Genomic DNA, 9218 nt, shown 5'->3' on the forward strand with positions numbered 1-9218 from the left:
AATTCAAATTGATGAAATTAAATAATATAAATAAAAGCCTTGACTGGGAGTTGATTAGTTGGAATCTCTATTATTGTTGGAATGCTTTCAAGATTAATTGATAATTAATGGTTGTTCTATTTAGTTATCCTTTACTAGGTAAAGGAAAGTCAAACAAGTTGGAATACTACGTCTATTCACGAGTTGCAACCCACTTAGTTCAAAGGGATTGGTGTTGGTGACTAGAGGGCAATCCAACAGTTAACCCAATTACAATTTCTCTTTCAATCCTTCCAACTCAAGAGTTCCTTTCAATCAACTCCCCATCAAGTGAGGAAACTACTCGCTCATCGTAAATAATAAGTCCATAACATATGAAAGGGAATTAAAAGAAGACATGATAAATAGAATTCAAATTGATTAATTAGAAAATAAAAGTAACCTTTGTATTAAATAAGCATAAAAGTATCCCAATGGTGAAATTAAACAAAGCAAAGGACATGGAAGAATAGTACCCAGTAAAGAAAATGAATTAGCATGACGGAGTCTTGATGAGGTAATAACTCTTCTCAGTGTTCCAATGCAAAGAGTGAGTAAAGATTAAAATCCTAAAACTATGAATGTCTAGAGATAAAACCTAGAGGAGGAGTAAAACTAGATCTAAAAACTAAAACTGTGTAGAATGAATGTTGTTTTTGGTTTCTGTATGTTCTCTGGCTCTAGTCTGCTGTTCTAGGCCAAAAACTGGGTCAAAATATGGCCCGGTATTGCCCCCAGCGATTCTGCAAATTACGCAGATCGCGCATGTCACGCGATCACGTCGCTCATGCGGATGCGTCATTCGCGTTTTCGCTTTACCACGCGGGCGCATCATCCATGTGGCCGCGTCACTCGTGCTGTTCCATGCCGCGCGGTCGCGTCATCCATGCGGCCGCATCACTGCAATTTGCTCTCTTCCGCGCGGTCGCGTCGTCCATGCGACCGTGTCACCTCTCGCTGGTTATCTCCTCAATTTCTTGTGTTCCTTCCATTTTTGCTAGCTTCCCTTTCAAATCTCCAACTCATTCATACCCTATAAAGCCTGAAACACTTAACACACAGATCACGGCATCGAATGGAATAAAAGAGAATTAAAATGCATAATTAAAAATCTCTAGGAAGCAGTTTTCAATCATGTACTAATTCCAGGAAGGAAATATAAATGCATGCTAAATTAATGAATAAGTGGGTGAAGATCATGATAAAACCACACAATTAAACACAATATAAACCATAAAATAGTGGTTTATCACACTTAAACATTGGCATGTCCTCATGCTTAATTGAAGGAGATAAAGTAAATAAGTATGAACATGTAGAAACTCATGCAATGCAATCCTATATTTATGAATGAATGCAACTATATGATACTTGTCCACTTGATCAAAAGTAAATAGGCTCTTCAAAACAATTACAAATCAAATTCCAGTAATTTTATCATTATACAGTAAGACAGATAAAAGTGCAAGAAGAGAGCTCATGAAAGCAGGGAACATGGAAATTCAAGCATTGAACCCTCACTGATAATGTATGTACGCTCTAATCTCTAGCGTATCGGGTGATCACTCTATTCTTCTCTAATCATGCTCTCTAACTTTTGTTTTTCTCCTAACCAATCAACAACAGTTAATATACCAATGCAAACATCATGAGGTCTTTTCAAGGTTGTAATGGGGCTAAGGTAGGGGTAAGGATACATGTATGGTCAAGTGAGCTTATAAATTGAATCTTTAATTAACCCAAGCTTTAACCCAACCTATATATAATGTAATTTTAAAATTCATACCTAGCTACCTAGAATTCCCTTTTTCAATCCATACTCATGTATCAACTTTTTATTTTAATTTTTTATCATATGTGCATTGATCCTTGAATCTTAATTCAGCATTGGGGTGATTTTGTCCCCTTATTTATTTATTTATTTATTTATTTATTATTATTATTATTATTATTATTATTATTATTATTATTATTATTATTATTATTATTATTATTATTATTATTATTATTATTATTATTATTATTATTATTATTATTATTTTTTACATAAAAATAAATATAGCTTATCAATGCACATAGATTTCTTTTAATTCTTATAGTCTCACATGAGTAGGTATCCAATTTCCCATTGTATTATCATGATACATTCCTTTAATGACTTTTGTTCCCACAATTTTCCATACTTAACTAGTACACATAATTCTATCTTAAGCTAACCAAAGATTCAATTTGGGATATACAATTATTTTTCCACTTAAGGCTAGTAATGTGGTAAAATATAGAACAAATGGAATTTATAGGCTCAAAGTGGCTAACAAAGGTAATTGAAAAGGGTAGGCTTTATTTGGATAAGTGAGTTTAAACAAATAATGGCCTCAATCATGTGCAAGCATATAAATATAATAAATATTGGACATATAAGATAAAATAAAATATAGATTACAATCATAGAGAAGTAAACACACAAGAATAAAATAATTATGGTTAAATAATGTAACCATGCATAAAGGCTCAAATCCTCATAGGTTGTGTGTTCTTTAGCTCAAACATCATGTTCCAAATATAACTTCAAGCAATTTTATCATAAATTTTAAAAAATTAGTGAAATTTTGTTCCAAAGATAGAGTCTTAGAAGAAACTTATTGTCTTTTCAATCAAGGAGAACATGCATGCGACTAACCTATTACTATACAATTTATCCTATTCTATAAAAAAAGAAAATCTAACTAAAATATCCGAATTATTGGTGCTAGGGAAGAGAAATTACCTCCGGAAGTCAGGTACTGACCGACCTCCCCACACTTAAGGCTTTGCACCGTCCTCGGTGCCATCTGTCAGGAACAGGGGTGGGCTGGTAGCAGTATCTCCACAGTCGGGACCATCATGGCTCCCTGTGTTGGTAAAAGAAGTGGAGTCCGGGGTGTCTGAGTCTCTGCAATCCCCTCGAAGTAGCTCCTTAAGGTGTTTGAATCTTTGGTTGTTACGGCGTTCTCTCATCTTTGCTTTCTGTTCTTGCCGATCCAACCTTTTGATTATCTGCTGGAGCAATTCATCAGTTGTAGGTGCTTGTGGTGTTGAAGAAGGAATATCTTCAACTAGAGCAGTAGGAAGGCTTGTAGTGGTTTGTGCTGGAAGTCTGAGGTATTTCCCGTTAGGGACATACTGATCATCCCTAGGAAGCATGGCTTTGGTGTCCCCAGCACTGTAGGAGACTCCGGCTGCTGAGACAAGATCTGAGATCAAGGCGGGAAAAGGTAGGTTGCCCGCGATTTGTATGTGTCCCATGGCATTCCGGATATGTCTTGATAGATTCAGAGGTTGGTCTGTAAGGATGCACAATAGTAGAACAGCCATGTCTGCAGTGAAGGAGGACTCGTGAGTGCTCGAAAAGACGTAATGGGACATGATCTGTGCCCAAACGCGAGCCTCCAAGGTAAGTGCTGAAGCCGATATTCCCTTAGGGCGGGTACGATGGTATCTGTAGATCCAACGGCTGCCAGGTAATGCGATAACTCTGAGAACAGCTCCCCAGTCAAATTGGTACATCTGGCGCTTGAGTGCGGCTTCTTGAAAGGCGTCCAATCCTTCTGGAAAAGGGGGAAGACTCAAGGCTTGTTGAATAGCCTCTTCTGTAATGGGGACTTGCTTCTGACGTACATAGACAGACTGCAGAGTAGGCAGGTAGAAGTTAGAGTAGAACTCGACTATCCAAAAAAGATTGACCTGCCTTGGCTGTCTCTGTAGGAAACCCCATTGTCTTTGTTCAATTTGTGGCTCAACAAAATTAGCAATATTGGGCGGGAGGATAAGAAGGTGTTCGTTGTTGTAACTCCTTTCAGCTAGAATAGGGAACATCTGCTCACAGTAGCGATTTGGAAATCGCGCAGTGTCCTTTGCTGGAAAGGCTTTCTCCTTTTTATCAACCTTGATGATCCTCTTAACTCTCTTTGTTGAGGGCTTGACTGCAGTTGAAGAAGGCTCTGTCACTAATGCCCGTTTAGTTCCTCTTCTTGCTGGGGGTTTGGGAGTAGCTTTCTCTTTTCCTTTCCTGGTGGCTATCCTGAAAAAGAGAAGAGAAAGGAAATTAAATTTAAAAGAGATATATAGCAATGAAGAGAACGGAAGAGGATGGTTATAAATGCACATTAAAAGATAATTGATGTGAACACATGCTCATGAGTACATGTGAAAAATCATTAATAGAAAATAGCAAGTGCATATAACGACAAGTGAATGCAAGGTGTTTATTGGCATGCCGGAAAAGGGCATGAGTAGCATAGACCAAGCAATACTTTGTAACAAACCATCACGTTTGTATTGACAATTAAATTCAATTAATATAATAGTAAGGGAAATTTGTGAAAAGCAAGCATTGAATAGTAGAATGATGAGCGGATAATTTATACGCTTTTTGGCATTGTTTTTAGTATGTTTTTAGTAGAATCTAGTTACTTTTAGGGATGTTTTCATTAGTTTTTATGTTAAATTCACATTTCTGGACTTTACTATGAGTTTGTATATTTTTCTGTGATTTCAGGTATTTTCTGGCTAAAATTGAGGGACTTGAGCAAAAATCAGATTCAGAGGTTGAAGAAGGACTGCTGATGCTGTTGGATTCTGACCTCTCTGCACTCAAAGTGGATTTTCTGGAGCTACAGAACTCAAAATGGTGCGCTTCCAATTGCGTTGGAAAGTAGACATCTAGGGCTTTCCAGAAATATATAATAGTCCATACTTTGGCCGAGTTTAGACGACGTAAAAGGGCGTTGAACGCCAGAAATACGTCACAAGCCAGAGTTGAACGCCAGAAATACGTTACAAACTGGCGTTCAACTCCAAGAATGACCTCTACACGTGTAACATTCAAGCACAGCCCAAGCACACACCAAGTGGGCCCTGGAAGTGGATTTATGCATCAATTACTTACTTCTGTAAACCCTAGTAACTAGTTTAGTATAAATAGGACTTTTTACTATTGTATTAGACATCTTATGATTTTTAGTTCATCTTAGGATTATATTGATCACGTTTGGGGGCTGGCCATTCGGCCATGCCTGGACCTTCATCACTTATGTATTTTCAAACGGTAGAGTTTCTGCACTCCATAGATTAAGGTGTGGAGCTCTGCTGTTCCTCAAAGATTAATGCAAAGTACTACTGTTTTTCTATTCAACTCAACTTATTCCGCTTCTAAGATATTCATTCGCACTTCAACCTGAATGTGATGAACGTGACAATCATCATCATTCCCTATGAACGCGTGCCTGACAACCACTTCCGTTCTACCTTAGATTGAATGAGTATCTCTTGGATCTCTTAATCAGAATCTTCGTGGTATAAGCTAGATTGATGGCCGCATTCATGAGAGTCCGGAAAGTCTAAACCTTGTCTGTGGTATTCCGAGTAGGACTCTGGGATTGAATGACTGTGACGAACTTCAAACTCGCGAGTGCTGGGCGTAGTGACAGACGCAAAAGGAGGGTGAATCCTATTCCAGTATGATCGAGAACCTCAGATGATTAGCCGTGCTGTGATAGAGCATTTGGACCATTTTCACAAGAGGATAGGATGCAGCCATTGACAAGGTGATGCCTCCAGACGATTAGCCATGCAGTGACAGCGCATTGCACCATTTTCCAGAGAGGATTAAAAGTAGCTAGTGACAACAGTGATGTCCTTACATAAAGCCAGCCATGGAAAGGAGTAAGACTGATTGGATGAAGACAGCGGGAAAGCAGAGATTCAGAGGAACGAAAGCATCTCTATACGCTTATCTGAAATTCTCACCAATGAATTACATGAGTGTTTCTATCCTTATTTTCTATCTATTTATTATTTATGTTCGAAAACTCCATAACTATTTTATATCCGCCTGACTGAGATTTACAAGGTGACCATAGCTTGCTTCATACCAACAATCTCCGTGGGATCGACCCTTACTCACGTAAGGTTTATTACTTGGACGACCCAGTGCACTTGCTGGTTAGTTATATCGAAGTTTTGAATGAAAAACGATTTATTAAGATGTGCGTACAGAGTTTCTGGCACCGTTGCCTGAGATCACAATTTCGTGCACCAAGTTTTTGGCGCCGTTGCCGGGGATTGTTCGAGTTTGGACAACTGACGGTTCATCTTGTTGCTCAGATTAGGTAATTTTCTTTTTGTTTTATTTTCAAAAAATTTTCAAAAACCTTTCAAAAATTTCTCATCTGTTTTCGAAAAAAAAATAAATCTTTTCAAAAATATATTTTTCTTTAGAATTTTTAAGAATGAATTCTATTGTTTCATGAAGCATGTTGAAGCCTGGCTGGCTGTAAAGCCATGTCTAAATTCTTTTAGACTGAGGCCTCCACATGTCAGGGAATTGCTTATATCTTCTAAAGCTTGGCTGGCTATTAAGCCATGTCTAACCCTCAGATTGGAGCTTTAGACTAAGAATTGAAGATTCCTGGAATTCATATTAAAAATTTTGGAATTCTTATTTTTTTTCTTTTTCATATAATTTTCAAAAAAAACAAAAAAAAAATTAGAAAATCATAAAAATAAAAAAAATATTTTGTGTTTCTTGTTTGAGTCTTGAGTCAACTTTAAGTTTGGTGTCAATTGCATGTTTTAAAGTTTGCATAAAATTTTCGAAAAATTCATGCATTCATAGTATTCTGCATGATCTTCAAGTTGTTCTTGGTAAGTCTTCTTGTTTGATCTTGATGTTTTCATGTTTTGTGTCTTTTCTTGTCTTTCATATGCATTCTTGCATTCATAGTGTCTATACATGAAATTTTTTTAAGTTTGGTGTCTTGCATGTTTTCTTTGCATTAAAAATTTTTCAAAAATAAGTTCTTGATGTTCATCTTGACATTCAAAGTGTTCTTGGTGTTCATCTTGACATTCATAGCATTCTTGCATGCATTCATTGTTTTGATCTAAAAAAAATTTTCATGCATTGCATCATTTTCATGTTTTTCTCTCTCATCATAAAAATTCAAAAAAAAAATATATCTTTCTCTTTTTCTCTCTTAAAATTTCGAAAATTAGATTTGACTTTTTCAAAAATTTTTAAAATCTAAGTGTTTTTATGAGTCAAATCAAATTTTCAATTTAAAAAAATTTTATCTTTTTCAAAATCTTTTTCAAAAATAAAATCTTTTTCATTTTTCTTAGTTATTTTTGAAAATTTTAAAAAATATTTTTCAAAAATCTTTTTCTTATCTTTATCTCCTAATTTTCGAAAATAACATCATCAATTAATGTTTTGATTCAAAAATTTCAAGTTTGTTACTTACTTGTTAAGAAAGATTCAAACTTTAAATTCTAGAATCATATTTTGTAATTTCTTGTGAATCAAGTCATTAATTGTGATTTTAAAAATAAAATCTTTTTCAAAACTAATTTCAATCATATCTTTTCAAAAATATCTCTTTATCTTATCTTTTTCAAAGATTTGATTTTAAAATATCTTTTCTAACTTCTTATCTTCTTATCTTTTCAAAATTAATTTTCAAATTTGTTTCAACTAACTAACTAACTTTTTGTTTGTTTCTTATCTTTTTCAAAACTACCTAAGTAACTCCCTCTCTAATTTTTGAAAATACCTTCCCTCTTTTTCAAAATTTCTTTTTAATTAACTAATTATTTTAATTTTTGATTTTAATTTTCGAAAAATTACTAACCTTTTTCAAAAATTATTTTCGAAAATCACTAACTCTTTTTCAAAAATAATTTTCGAAAATTCTCCTTCTTTCTTATCTCCTTCTATTTATTTATTCATCTACTAACACTTCATCTCACCCAAATTCGAACCCCTCTTCCATTTGTGTTCGAATTTTTTCTTCTTTTCTTCTTCTACTCACACAGGAGAACCTCTATACCTGTGGTAAAAAGGATCCCTATTATTATTATTTTTCTGTCACTCTTTTTCATATGAGCAGGAGTAAGGACAAGAATATTCTTGTTAAAGCAGATCCAGAACCTGAAAGGACTCTGAAGAGGAAACTAAGAGAAGCTAAATTACAACAATCCAGCAAGCACCTTTCAGAAATTTTCGAACAGGAAGAAGAGATGGCAGTCAAAAATAATAATAATGCAAGGAGGATGCTTGGTGACTTTACTGCACCTAATTCCAATTTACATGGAAGAAGCATCTCCATTCCTGCCATTGGAGCAAACAATTTTGAGCTGAAACCTCAATTAGTTTCTCTGATGCAGCAGAACTGCAAGTTTCATGGACTTCCATCTGAAGATCCTTTTCAGTTCTTAACTGAATTCTTACAGATATGTGATACTGCTAAGACTAATGGAGTAGATCCTGAAGTCTACAGGCTCATGCTTTTCCCTTTTGCTGTGAGAGACAGAGCTAGAATATGGTTGGACTCTCAACCTAAGGATAGCCTGAACTCTTGGGATAAGCTGGTCAAGGCTTTCTTAGCCAAGTTCTTTCCTCCTCAAAAGCTGAGCAAGCTTAGAGTGGATGTTCAGACCTTCAGACAGAAAGAAGGTGAATCCCTCTATGAAGCTTGGGAGAGATACAAGCAACTGACCAAAAAGTGTCCTTTTGACATGCTTTCAGAATGGACCATCCTGGATATATTCTATGATGGTCTGTCTGAATTAGCTAAGATGTCATTGGATACTTCTGCAGGTGGATCCATTTACCTAAAGAAAATGCCTGCAGAAGCTCAAGAACTCATTGACATGGTTGCTAATAACCAGTTCATGTACACTTCTAAAAGGAATCTTGTGAATAATGGGACGCCTATGAAGAAGGGAGTTCTTGAAATTGATACTCTGAATGCTATATTAGCTCAGAATAAAATATTGACTCAGCAAGTCAATATGATTTCTCAGAGTCTGAATGGAATGCAAGCTGCATCCAACAGTACTCAAGAGGCATCTTCTGAAGAAGAAGCTTATGATCCTGAAAACCCTGCAATAGCAGAGGTGAATTACATGGGTGAACCTTATGGAAACACCTATAAACCCTCATGGAGAAATCACCCAAATTTCTCATGGAAGGATCAACAAAAGCCTCAACAAGGCTTTAATAATGGTGAAAGAAATAGGTTTAACAATAGTAAACCTTTTCCATCATCCACTCAGCAACAGACAGAGAACTCTGAATAAAATACCTCTAAGTTAGCAAACTTAGTCTCGATCTGTCTAAGGGCACTGTGAGTTTCATGAATGAAATAAGGTCCTCCATT

General features: G+C 35.7%; 1 non-coding gene across 1 annotated transcript; it reads right to left on the bottom strand.

Moving 5' to 3' along the window:
* Window positions 1-8472: 8472 nt before the first annotated feature.
* LOC112767522 (small nucleolar RNA R71) lies at window positions 8473-8580 on the bottom strand. The gene has a single exon (XR_003184964.1). It is a non-coding gene; the product is annotated as a small nucleolar RNA R71 (small nucleolar RNA).
* Window positions 8581-9218: the final 638 nt, after the last annotated feature.

This window comes from Arachis hypogaea, chromosome 17 (genome assembly GCF_003086295.3).
Source record: "Arachis hypogaea cultivar Tifrunner chromosome 17, arahy.Tifrunner.gnm2.J5K5, whole genome shotgun sequence".
In the NCBI taxonomy this organism is placed as follows: domain Eukaryota; kingdom Viridiplantae; phylum Streptophyta; class Magnoliopsida; order Fabales; family Fabaceae; genus Arachis; species Arachis hypogaea.